The 13,585-nt window shown below is 39.5% G+C and overlaps 1 protein-coding gene, 1 long non-coding RNA gene and 1 pseudogene across 15 annotated transcripts in view; 2 read left to right on the forward strand and 1 right to left on the reverse strand.

Moving 5' to 3' along the window:
• The window catches only part of STARD13 (StAR related lipid transfer domain containing 13), a 511,253-nt gene that overhangs the window by 241,331 nt on the left and 256,337 nt on the right, over window positions 1–13,585 (forward strand). The gene's annotated exons all lie outside the window — the stretch shown is intronic.
• The window catches only part of LOC112669425 (uncharacterized), a 54,361-nt gene that overhangs the window by 25,140 nt on the left and 15,636 nt on the right, over window positions 1–13,585 (forward strand). The gene's annotated exons all lie outside the window — the stretch shown is intronic.
• LOC112669418 (transcription factor BTF3-like) lies at window positions 5,387–6,050 on the reverse strand (annotated as a pseudogene).

Genomic DNA, 13,585 nt, shown 5'->3' on the forward strand with positions numbered 1-13,585 from the left:
ATAATATTGAAACATTTAGGGCACACGAGGCCCATTACAATCTGAGCCCAGTTTTAACACCTTTTAGGTTTCAACCACTCTGAGATCACCTTACACCATAACCAGGTCACAAGGCCTTGTCACGATTTGGTGCCTTTGCTTGAGCCATTTCATCTGCCTAAAAAGCCCTCTCTGAACAACTCTGACTACTCTGGCCAATGCTATTTGCTCAATCTTCCTCACTCATTTCTTACTTCTGAGCAGCTAAAATGCATCAGCAAACACATCACTGGCAAATCCTGTGCTTTACCTATCAGAGAGCATGAAAGACTCAGGTTAATAGAATTCTTCAACCTGGTTGCCTTAATCTTGTCTCTTGTTGATTCATAATACACCCTCACCTCTTTCCAATAGTTGCCACCCTAAACATCCCTACAAATCCCCTGTTATGATTACATATGTAACTCAAATTCCCCTGGACCCCACCAGACCAAGGCAGGAAGAGAAGATACTTACTGATTGTATGTTCTTGAGCAGAGCTGCTCAGTACAGCTCTCTGCAATGATGGAAATGTGTCTCTACTGTCTTATATGATGGCCACTTACAACACATGGCTATTGAGTATTTGATATGTGATGGAAGAAATGAATTTTTAAATTGCATTTTAATTAATTTAAATACTTGCATGTAGCTAGGGGCTACCATATAGGACAATGCAGTTCTACAATCCTCATAGGCTTGGAAACCAACTCATAGGACTGTTATTCTAGAGATTAGGCCTTTAATAGTAAAAGAAAAGAATTTTTTAAATGTACAACTGGTCATAAAAATTAAGGTGCTATTAGGGTCATATGATTGCAAGAATTTTTTTTTCTTTTTCCATCCTTCAGGACTTAATTATCTACAATTTGGCCTATGTTATTTTGTATTAGTTTTCATACTGCTTTTTAAATGTTCTACAGCGTTCACTCTGTATGTAAATTCTGCCACTCTGGAATAATATTCCTAATTTTCTATTTTGTTTATTATTTCTTTTTTAAAAGATTTATTTATTTATTTATTCATGAGAGAGAGAGGCAGAGACACAGGCAGAGGGAGAAGCAGGCTCCACGAAGGGAGCCCGACGTGGGATTCAATCCTGGGTCTCCAGGATCACGCCCTGGACCGAAGGGGGCTAAACCGCTAAGCTGCCCGGTGCTGCCCTGTTCATTATTTCTTTATAACTTTATGAATGTGCTGCATATAGACAACATGTATTAGATGATGTTGAGCTAGTAATTGGGCTAGTCAACGAAGTACTAGACAAGAAAGATTGCTTTTATGGAATATATGAAAACATAGAATCATCTCTAAATTCAGTTAGCATTCATGATGGTTATAACAGGGAAGGCAATACAGTGTGGAAGTTAAAGCACAAATGGGATGCCAGATAGACCTTGGTTAAGTGGTTAACCAAGTGGTCTAACCTATCTAAACTTCAACTTCAGTTTCCTATACTGTAAAATAGTGAGGATAATAATAGTATGCAATCTCATGATGTGCATGTAGAGCTATTAGGCTAGTGTCTGGCACAGGGCACGTGTTTAAATGTTAGTTGATATTGTTACTGTAATTATGATTATTCCATTATTCTATTATTAGTGTTCTCATTAGTGTAGAACTTCACAGCTGACAAAGCACTTTCAGAATGTAATCTCATCTGACCCTCTAAACAGCTTTCCAGGCAGGTAGATAGTCCCATTTTATAAAAGAAAAGTGATGTTTAGAGACTTTAAGCAACTTGTCCAAGCAACAAAAGGCAGAGCTGTCCACACCAAAGCCCACGCATAGGCCACTATGCTGTGCTGCTTTTGTTACTGGTAATCATCTTGCTGCCTTTATCGAGATGCTTATTTATTTCTTCATCTCCAAGTACTTAATCTTAATCTGGGTTTTAGCAAATATTCCTGCTTCCCAGGATGGTTGCCTCTCTTTCCAGCCTTATGCTACTATTGTGTTCTAAAGTTGTTTCTTCTGTGTTAGGTGAGTAAATGTTTTGTAATATGTGGTGATGCCTTGTGTAAGCATTGCAAATCAATTTTTTGAAAAAACTCTTATCCATATCCAAGAGCAAACACTTACTGTTTACTCCTGAAAAGCCAGGCCAGCATCTGAAGCTGGAGCTCAACAAATGTGTCTTTGTTTCAACTGATCTGAACATCAGATATAAAAGCTCTTAGGCATCTGCCAAGAGTCTTTGCCATATTGTATCTTACAAGTAAAAGACAAAGGGCTTTGGAATAATTAAACAAAGTACAATTTCTACATTTTATTTGCTCAGGACCCTGTCCTGTATTTTTTATGCCAGCAAAATGTAATTGAAAGTTAGCTGAAAGGTGGCTCACGTGAGATTTAGAGAATTAGACTCATAATCCATAATCAAAAAATGTCCCTACCAGTGCATATTAGGCAGTAATAAGACTTGAGTTCTCTTCTTAATTAGACAGAATACAATGATGTGGCTAAATAAATGCAGAACTTGATGACTACATTCATTTCACCATATCAGAACAAACATGATGATATGGCCAAATGAGCCATGGTATCCTTCACATTTAAAGGCAATATAAGTCTCTTCACTCTGTGTATTTATTTCCCATTTACACCTCTAGCCTGTCTGACTTGGAGTCACTGATGAACACTGAGCAAAGAATGCATATTCAAACACAACTGAGTTTCAGGAAAAGCAACAGGGTGAAGAAGCAAAGCATATCACAGGATGCTTGGGGCCCTCTGTGCATTTTAGTTTTCTGATTAATGAAATGTGAATTAAACTATTGCTTTATAGGGTTGTCTATATAAGCATGAACAATTCAATTTCTGTGTCTTTTTCTCTGCATGTAAAGCAAAATAGGTGAGGAAAGAATTCCCATAACAGAATCAAGTTCATACGGGCTCTTCGACATTATGCCAGAACTGGCCTATCCTGAGAAACAGTCTAGTGGACCAGTACAGCTAAGGCCTCTTAAAACAGCAATATTCTAGGAAATTATACAATAAAGATTTTTCAGAAGACAGTCGCTTTATAGTTGGCTGTGTTCTTTCCAGAATATCACACAAGTATTGAGGATTTTTCCTTAGCATCCTGCCAAGAGATTCCACACACATACACATAGTGAGTAAATGCTGCTCTGAAGTTCCACTGAATGATTCTTACAGCTTTCAGATCAATTCAGGATAGAGATGATAAGGGAACATTGACCCCACATTGACAACATGTGGTCTCTGCTCCCAGCTGATTTCCTGAGCTGTCCTGGGCATCTTAACAACACACTTCCTGTTCCATCATTTGTGAAGTCCAGCTAAGAGTCATTTGAACTAATCCTGTCACAGCCATAATATGCATCCTATATGTTTGAAGATTTTTAAGAAATGCTTCCAAATAATGTGTTAAAGTAATGTGGAGTGTACTTGGCCTGTAAGTCAATCATGTGTGTACTCTGCACATTTACCTTGCTAAAGCCACACGGCTCTTGCAACATTGATTCACAGTGTTATTCTGGCTTTCAAAACAAAACAGAACTTTGAATTTGATTTGAAAATAATTGCACATGTTTCAATCAGTGAAGATTTTGGTAAATGCAGTAAATATTGAAAGGCAAAACTGGTGACATCTGACCTGAATATTTTGAAGACTTTATAATTGTGGGTTTTGTTTTGCCAATTGTGAGAGTTTTTTACTCTGGTGTTTCTTACCTATATCAAGCAATAATAATGTTAAAATCTATCTAATTGCTTTCCATTTCTTAAGATATAGCTATTTGTTTTAAATAAAATGCGGTACTACATTCTTTGTGAGTCAAAGACTTTTTTTATTTTTTATTTTTTACTGTAACCCAAACTGTGATGTTTTCTAGTCATTGAGAGGGGTAAACCCTTATTTTTTTCTGTGCCACATATACAAACACACAAGCTTAGAAAGTAGCCTGTGGAGTGATTAAGAGAATTTAAGTGCTGCCTGACAAAACTAATATGTCATGGAAAAGAAATATAGAAGTAGTGACTAGTCTGTGAAACTGCACCTAAAAATACTGTATATATTCATCTAAAGGTAGAAAAGGGACAGAGATTTTCAAGGATACAATTACAGTTGTTTTCTTCCTGGGCCAGTATGCAAAATAAAAAGAATTCTTGCATCTTGGTGAAAGATGGGATTTCCTAGAGCCCAGCATGATGTTCACCAGAGCTAAAGCTGTCTGGTTTAGCCTGGATTATTCTCTAAGGGGGCTAGACCAGAAACACTCTCTTATTGGACCAGGAATAACAACACCCTCCTCAGACTTGAGTGTCTCATTCAGGACATGAGCAAAGTGTGTGCCTTGAGAATATTTCTAATAATGCTGATTTTCATTGATCCATTTTATCCTCTTGCTTCTGCTTTGTGATAAATGATGTAAATTTATGAATTGGTTGGATACATAAGTGCCATCTGTCATTGTAAAAGAGAGCAAGGCTCAGCTGCAAAAATGGATAGAACTGGTACCCTTGGAATCCTCGACTTGTTCTAACAAACTAAGTCAGTAGAACAAGGGTAAAGGACAGCAAAACTCAAGTTCTGTCAAAACACATTGCTTACGGTAGAACAAATCCTGCAGCAATCATTCTGGTGGTGATGCTGGGCAAAGCAACCTCATAACCAAAGCCAGGGTATGCTTTTTGGTTCTGATTTTGGACGTGAATTTAAATTCAGCAAATTGTTCTAGCTTCTATAAGATTATCAAACATGGGGATTAAGTCTTCCTTTTCTTTTATATTTGTTAACAGTAGTTTATAAAGTGTAGTTCATAGAGGAAGCACTTAAGACATGCTATCCATTGCTTTTTCTGAGTGTTTTACTTTTTACAGCCTATAACATCATTCCTTCTATTCTAGATTTCTTCAGAGGTTCCCTTCATGGCATGAAATATACTCTGCTTGAATGTGACCTCCATGCCTTTATTTTATCTTTGTACAAAAGTGATTACTTGTTTCCTTGTACAAAGAGTAGATCATTCTTGTTTTTGTTTAATTGGTTGATCTTTTTAAAATATGACTAAAAAATAAATCAGACTTCTAACAGTATAATTCTAAAAAATTTTTATAATTGGGGCACCTAGGTGGCTCAGTCAATTAAGCATCTGACTCTTAGTTTTGGCTCAGGTCATGATCTCAAGGTCTGCTTGAGATTCTCTCCTTCTCCCTCTGCCCTTCCCACCTCCACCTCAAATAAATAAATAAGTAAAATCTTTTAAAAAATTTTTAAATTACAACCAGATTTGTGAAGTTATTTTTTTCCTAGGCAAAGAACTTTATTAACCTTGTTTCAAACTTTATTCTCAAGCTTCTTCAGCTTAATTAGCTGCAAAGAATGAATTGTGTATAAGCAAAAACTGAAAAGAGCTCCAGTGTCCAAAGGGCTTGGGCTTAAAAATATTAGAGAGCTATATTTTATCAGATCCATGAACAAAATTTTAAAAAGCAGTCATAATATAAAATAGCAGCTCCCAGTAACTTCTTCAAGTTTTATCTTCTTCAGAAGTTGACTCAATTCAGTTTGCTTCATTCTTGGAAGCTTCAACAAATTCTCCACAAGATCTGATACTTCATCATCATCATCCTCTTCGGTAGCAAGTGGTGCTTTTCCATCCACGGATTGTTTGGGCAGAGCTTCAGCCAGTCTTCTTAAACTAGTCAGACTGTCTGAACCAAGCTGGTTTAAGATACTGGGTAGCATTTCTGTCAGCTGCTTTGTCTCAGCATGGCCTGTAATGGTGAAAGTGTTCGCTGCCAGTGTTGCCTGAACTTTAGGGTTGTTAGAATGGATCACTGTTCCTTGGTTTGTGAACATATTCACTTCTTCAATACTAGAGATATTGTTTACCCCTAATTTCTTTAAGGAGAACTGAAGTTTTTTATCATCTGCTGTAGCTGTTCTATGAACCACCTTCTTTCCATGAGCAGTTCCTTTCCCACCAATGCGCACTTGTGCTTGCAGTTTGGCGAGTTTCTCCTGGTTCATGATAGTTTCTTTCATCTTATTGGAGTGCAAATGGGACTGCGCGGGGGACTAGGGTTGGCGCTCAGGGGGTCTTGGGCAGACCAGCTGAGGTTAGGCACACACACGCGGGAACGCAAGATGGCAGCTCTTGTGAAGGTATTGAGATCAAAGGTACAGGACGGTCTTGCCTTCTAAGCATTAATGCCAAATTATTTTACATTTGAAAAATATAAATGGTGGTACCTGGGTGGCTCAGTCAGTCAAGCATCTGCCTGGGGCTCAGGTCCTGATCTCAGGGTTCTGGGATCCAGCCCTGCGTCAGGCTCCCTGCTCAGCAGGGAACCTGCTTCTCCCTCCCTCTCTCTCTGCCCCTTCCCCTGCTCATGTGTGCTCTCGCTCTCTCTCTCAAATAAATAAAATCTTTTTTAAAACAATATAAATGAAGATAAATAAAATCAACTTGAATATCAGAGAATGATTAATTTTCAAGTGAATTAATAGAACAGTTTTTTTTTTGTTCTCTATAGTTTATGACAGGTGAAAGATGTTCATACACATTTTATTATCATATGACAAGAAAATAAAGAGCTAAAAGTGGTAGGTGATGGACAGGATGTGGTGAGAAGCAACCCTGCCTCTTTTACCAGAAAGCTCCTCAGCCTTCCTTCACTAGAGTTCCTTCTACTATAGCATGCAAAGTCAGGGGAGAAAGGACCCTTTTTCCTCCTTTTTCCTAGAATTATTTGACTAGTGGAGTCATTCTTCCTTAAATGCCGGTTATGTATACCTGATGTATCAAGCATTATCTTAGCAGGATCTCTACACTCTGAAGGCCTGATATATGAGGCAAAAATATGAAGAGCCAGCAAGGTACAGGGGTCTTGGGACACCAAAATCACCAGCAGCAAACCCAACACAATGTTAAATGTCTGCCATAAGGCTATCAGTATGAGGATTGATGTCAAAAGGTTATGCCAGATCTTAGCCTGCCAGTGTGAGTGACGTGGGTGCAGCTGCCAGACTGCAGAGCAGGGGACCCAGTGGGTTATTTCAGGTCCCTGTGCTTCACCAAGTCAAAGAATGAATTGGCAATGCAGAACAGCATGCTACTGATTTCCAAATTCCTCTTACAGTTCAAAGGAAACAGAGAACACAATGAGGCTCTAGAAGAGATACAACTTAAGTGAGTTCTGAAGAAAGGGTAGAATTTAAATAAAGTAACTCAAGAGGAAAGCAGGATTCTCACCGGTAGAATTTGAGCTTCTGCATCTTCTTAAGCAGCTCCCTCTATTGGGAGTGCTCAGCCTGTGCCCCATCTCTATAGACTTCAACCAACAACCACATGGGCTGAAGAGCTCCTTCCAACCCACACAGAGGTCCTCCTACAGGACTCAGCCCTGTGGTTATAGCTGCCCCTTAACTCTGGCAACCCACTCCAGTACTATGTCTCTTTTGGAAGTGAAGCCAAGCCACAAACAATGGTCTCTTCTAGGCAACTACTCTTGATCTTTGCCTGTTCTCTCAACCTGGCTATAGTTGTTCAATTCTCCTGGAGTTCTCAGAATCCAGCCTTGATATTGGTTTCCAGTTCTTAGTCTTCTGCAACCTAATAGATGTCCTTTGAGGCTTCTTGGCCCCTGGCTTCCAACTCCATTGGCTCTTCTCACCTCTGATTTTGGCATTTCTCTTGGCAGGGGATGAGAAACTCTATGTGGCAGGCCCAGCCTTATAGAAATGCACCCCCTCAGTCTCCCACACTTGTGAGTCTCCTTTTTCTACCCTCATAGCCCAGTAAACACTCAGGTGCTTCGAGAATAAAGACCAACTAAACACAGAGTGTGGCAAAAAGGACAATGTTCTCTCCACTGTGAGTTCCTCAAGACAGGTGACCATGTCTTTTCATTTTGATTCTCTATCACCTAGAGCAGAGTCCTGCATAAAATGGGCACTATTTAGTTAGATGTTTCTTGATTATCACTCCATGATAAGGTAGAACCATTTTAGTCCATCTCAGCTGAGATTCCCTGCTATGGAGATCAAAACATTAGGTGCCATGCCCCTCCACTCCCTGCCCCAATTCCAAACCAAGATGCTATGCAGGATTTGCAAAGAGGGTAGTCAAAATTCTGTTTTCTTCTCAGCACATCATCCACCTCAAATTTTTAAAGGGGTTGAAATTGAAGAGTAAAGAAGGCAGCTCTGTTATTGGTGGAGTGGTCAATATGCTGTTTCTCTCTCACTTTAAGTCAAATAGGGGGACTCCTAGGGCTGCACTGCATGACAGTACCCGAGAAGTTGACTGATATTCTCTGGACTTTAACAAGGTCCAGAAAATAGTGCCTAATTCCTTTCTAAGGGAAAAAAAGGCAAAAGGCTGTGCTTTGAACTGCCTGCCACAATAGTAGAACAAAAAGAGATCTGGGAGAGAACTGTTCTCCACTGATGGCAGCAGGTGCAGGTCCCTTGTCCTGGGCCAGATGTGACTCCTACACAAAAAGTCAGCATGAGAACTACTTGCAGGGGAAACTGATTGAGATAGAGGGGGTAGGCCACCAGATGTCCAGGGCTGAGAAAGAAATCCAGCATGTGACCTCCTGGAAAAAGATCGGCAATGGGAATCTGCCACATCCAGAGGGTGTAGATAGGATCTCATCTGACCAGCTAGTTCAGCACAGAAGAGCTTTTGTTGTTGTGGCCTCAGGCCCCTTCCACCCATTGCAACCCCTCAGGAGACCAGGGTGTTCCAATGAGAGGGGAAAGAGGTATAAAAGGAAGGCTGAAAACCAAGGCTGGGAAACAGAAAAGCTTTCATTTGGGATCAGATTTGAAGCTTTTTATAATGACAGTGGACTGGATATTTCAGTTGCTAAAATGACATTGTTCTTCTGGTCACTCAAGGTGACCAAATTACTTTAAATCAGCTGTGTGATCCGAAGAGCCATGGTACTTCAGATTTCATCTGAAGAATGAGGAAGAAATGGTTAACAGAGGTTTTGAAGGCCAAATGCTGAAAAAGGAAGGGAAGCTGCTGTTTCATGCAGTTGAATTCAGCTGATCTAAATATAACAAATAATGAACTGACAAATGAAAAAATAAATGCACATGAGGAAATCATTACAAATTCAGTCATATGACTCAATTTGACTCAAGATATTATTTACCATAAATTCAATTTTAAAAGTTATCTCCAGTTCCCATTCTAGTTTACTATTATCTCTGCTCTTAACAGGTCAAAATTCTGTCCTCCATTTTTTGACCATTTCAGGTGAATACTCTCCCTTACAGCTGCCAGTTCAGAGCTCTGACTTCTGCTCTCCTAAATTTTATTTTATTTTTTTAAAAGATTTTATTTTATTTATTCATGAGAGACACACACAGAGAGAGAGAGAGAGAGAGAGAGAGAGAGGCAGAGACACAGGCAGAGGGAGAAGCAGGCTCCATGCAGGGAGCCCGATGCGGGACTTGATCCCAGGACTCCAGGATCACACCCCGGGCCGAAGGCGGCACCAAACCACTGAGCCACCCAGAGATCCCCTGCTCTCCTAAATTTTAGAGCAATTTTATTCTTGAACCCAAGTAAGCCTTTGCCTTTTTTTTTCTTCTCCAGAACTTTCCTAATCTGCTACTCTGTGGACATATTCAAGACATATATCCTTTTCCTGCTTTTTAGATTCTTTTTTTCCAAAGTAAAAAATCCAAGACTTGCTGGCACATTGGATGCTTGGGCACCAGAGAAATTGGAACTGTTATCAAGTCAGACATGATTTGGGAAGAGGGTCCTATATGGTTTTTTTGAGTCTCTCTTTTCTGCCATCGTTTTGGTTTTCACATGTAGGTCACCCGCCCTCTGTTACAGTTCACTATTTCAGGTCTTCCCATGGAATCATGAGCATATTTAACGAATTTGCTCTTTCCTCAGGGCAGCAAACTCTTTGAGGGCAGAGTAAAGATTAAGCAGAGGCAAAAAATGAGTGCCCCAGGGGATAAAAGGATTAAAGAATTTGAGGACTACATCCCTGTGGACAATGGTATGATTGACTCTCCATCAAGATAGTTCCAATACTTTGAGGTGTTATTTTACAACATATATTTTAACATAGATCTTTGTGCTAAATCACTATTGTACTGTTATACTTACAGGCTTACTTACTCTTGTGCTATAGTACTAACTGGTAGACTTTTAAAGTTCTTTGCAGTTTATTAATATCAATTCATTTTATTCAAAAACATTTGCTTTTGCAGGCCAGTGGATTCAGCATACTCTTAAGTAGTATTAAAGTATTGATTGGTCCGTGTTTAAAAAGCCATGACAAGTGGTTTTATATGATTTGATTTAGCTGTCTGCCTCCCTGATTCTTGGTTTGGCTGACAGCAATCCAGTGCTTTAAACATTGGTTTAGTAAACTGAAGAGAAGCATTGCCCTTCACTCATTACAAAGTGGTAAACAACTAGGATTGAAGCTGGAGGAAGGGTCATCTAGTTGCAATTATTGCTATGAGATTTAAAATGTTTTTATTTGAAGGCAACCTCATAGTTCGTTTCATCTGAAGATGGTCTGTGATTGGACCATATTGTACAAGATAACTGTTCTTAAGGCCTTCATCATCTTTGCTTTAGAGCTGGGTATGCCAGCCAAGTTCTTCTTCCAGGGCTCATTTATCTCATAGGTGACACATTAAATAGAAGCAAATAAGTCAAAGTTCGAACTCCAGCCTCTATGTTGTCTTGGTCTGTCAGGTCAAATTAATCATCTAATAGTGTGCCCTTGAACGAGCTGCTTGCCATATACATTTAGCTGTCCAAACTGCATCCCCCACCACCACCAGTGGAAATAATCTCTGATGAGAAAACAAGCTCACAAAAGACAAAATTACCAGGCAAGTGGGACAGGAGGATGATTAGAAAGAGGATGTACGGTTTTCTTTTTTCAAATCAAGCACTAATGGCATGCTGTTTCCACTGGTGGTTGCTAGAGTCCCCTCAGTGTATGGCATTCCATGGGAACTCAACCTCCAAGCAAGCATTATGCCACCCGTGTGATATTTCTGTGGAACAACCTAAAGGAAATATGGGAGAAATATTAAGTGTCTTGTGAAGGAATCTAAATACATTCTGAAAGTTTGATTTCCTGGATTTTTTTCATTATTATAATGGAAGATCCAATGAGTTATCACTCAACAGTCCAGCCCAGACCAGATATGTTGGAAACTAAACATGAAGAATTCTGTTGCGTTTAGTGCTCCAGTGCCACATGTGGACTGATAAATTGGATGAAGTTTGGAAAGATCCACAGGAATCATAACAGTAATAGGGGAGAGTGATTTACAGAGCATATTCAAAAGAACCAACTATGGTATAGTGTAGTGAAGTGATGGCGAATAGAAAACATGAAGCCAGAAGTATTTGAAGTGTATGAATGCCAGCGTGAAGAATTCTATTTCACATGAAGAGAAAATACTCCCTAGAAGCTAGACTTCATGGGATAAAATGAAAGGGAAATGAGTTTAAGCTGTTCACCAAATATTAATAGCTAGTACTTTTTAAAATTTATTTATTTGAGAGAGAAAGAGAGAGTGTGAGGTGGGGAGGGGCAGAGGGAGAGAAAGAATCTCTAGCAGATTCCCCAGTGAGCATGGAGCCCAACATGGGGCTACATGTCACAACCCTGGGATCATGACCTGAGCCAAAGTCAATAGTTGGACACTTAACTGACTGAGCCATCCGGGCATTCCACTAATTTTTTTTATAATTAAGAAAATGAAGCTATTATATCAATAAACTGTTATCAGTGAGATAGCATTTCTTTATAATTTCAAAAAGATACTGAATTCTAGGAATCAGGTCTAGGCTGTAGCAAATTCATGAAGAGTCTGTTTCCATTCTCTGAAATTATGAATTTTTGGTGTTCTTTTATCCATGTTTATTTAACATTTGTGTGCTAGATGCTGCAGTACAACACTGAACAGAAACAGAGCCCTTGGCTTCACAGAGCTCATGGTCTACTGAGAGGACCAATGATAAACCAATAGCCACACAGATAAATTTCACATTACAGCTCATGTCAGTGCTCCGCAGGAAAGGACAAATAGTATTCCAAGAGTTAACAACAGTGACCTTCCCAGTCTGGGGAGGGTGGTAGGAGAAGTGACATTTCAGCAGAGGCCTGAAGAGGAGATACCTTCGAGGAGATAGGGGTAGAAGGAGAAGTTGTAAGGGGCAACAGGCAGTTCTGTGAAAGCCCTGAGACACCAGCGAGCAGGGCACAAGTTTAGTAACGTGATTAGTTTCACTTGAGACCTGACTTGCTCAGAAGAAAGAAAAATTAAAGTGTAGGGTAAATGACCTGAGGTTACCCAAGAGAACCCAGAACTTCAGATAATTCCACTAAGAACATTCTATCCACATGACTTAGTGTCCATAAGGTTTGACATGCTGCAATTATGCTTCTGCAGAGCAGCCTGGTCTTGGATCTTTGCACTCGCACTCGGGGCTGGGAAGATCTGCATGCTTAAGGAGTTTGATGTGGCCACTGCTGTCCTCTGTGGCCATAGAAATGTCTATTCTTTCTATGTTGGAAACTGAAAGGATAAGGCCCGTTAGAGGGAATAGTTGTGGGAAACTACTGGATGGTATTTTGACTTTGGTGTATTATTGTATAAAACCATGTTGAGAAATAAATTTCTTATATTCCACAGAAGTAATGAATACAATGGAGGGAAATTTAAAAGGAAATCCTTAGGACGCCTGGGTGGCTCAATGGTCGAACATCTGCTTTCGGCTCAGGGCATGATCCCAGGATCCTGGTATCAGGTTCCACATCGAGCTCCCCTTGGGGAGCCTGCGTCTCCCTCTGCCTGTGTCTCCGCCTCTCTGTGTCTCTCATGAATAAATAAATAAAATCTTAAAAAATAAAGGGAGATCCTTAATATCATGTAATTGAGGAATTACAATTTCTAAAATTCCATGAGTGTTTCCTCATGAATGATTTTCTGAGGAAGTGATGCATAATCCCTATGTATAGGGACACTCCTGGGTCACACCCTTATTGAGAATGAACATAGGCTAACTGTGAGGTATTTAATAGGTGTTCTGTGGGAAGGACACATCAAAAAAAGTTTAGTGAATTACGTTTAACAGAGGCTAGGTGAAACAAAGCTAAAAACAAACTTTCTTACTGCCCAACTGATAAAGTACTTAATATTTTTTATTAATATAAATTGTAAAACTCTTGTAAGGTAATAATATTTGACATTGCCCAAACTTTTTCTTTTTTGGAGCATCTTTTTTTCTCCTTGAAATACACAATTCCTCAGAACCAAATATTTCCTATATACCACTCATATAGGTGATCTAAAATTAGGAAAAAAGTCATTACTATTTTTTGGTTCTAGAATTTATTGCCACTTTGTTGCCTTTGTAATTATATCTATAGTTCTGAGCTGAGCAGATAAGACCATTCACTGTCTGGACTCAGTCCATTTTTTTCTTCCATTTCCCCTGCCCCAGCACATGTACTTTATGCTGTAGCCACAATGAACTTCTCCCTTGCCCTGAAAACACCTCCTTTTCTTCTGTCCGTATCTTCCATA

This window comes from Canis lupus, chromosome 25 (assembly GCF_003254725.2).
Source record: "Canis lupus dingo isolate Sandy chromosome 25, ASM325472v2, whole genome shotgun sequence".
NCBI classification, from domain to species: domain Eukaryota; kingdom Metazoa; phylum Chordata; class Mammalia; order Carnivora; family Canidae; genus Canis; species Canis lupus.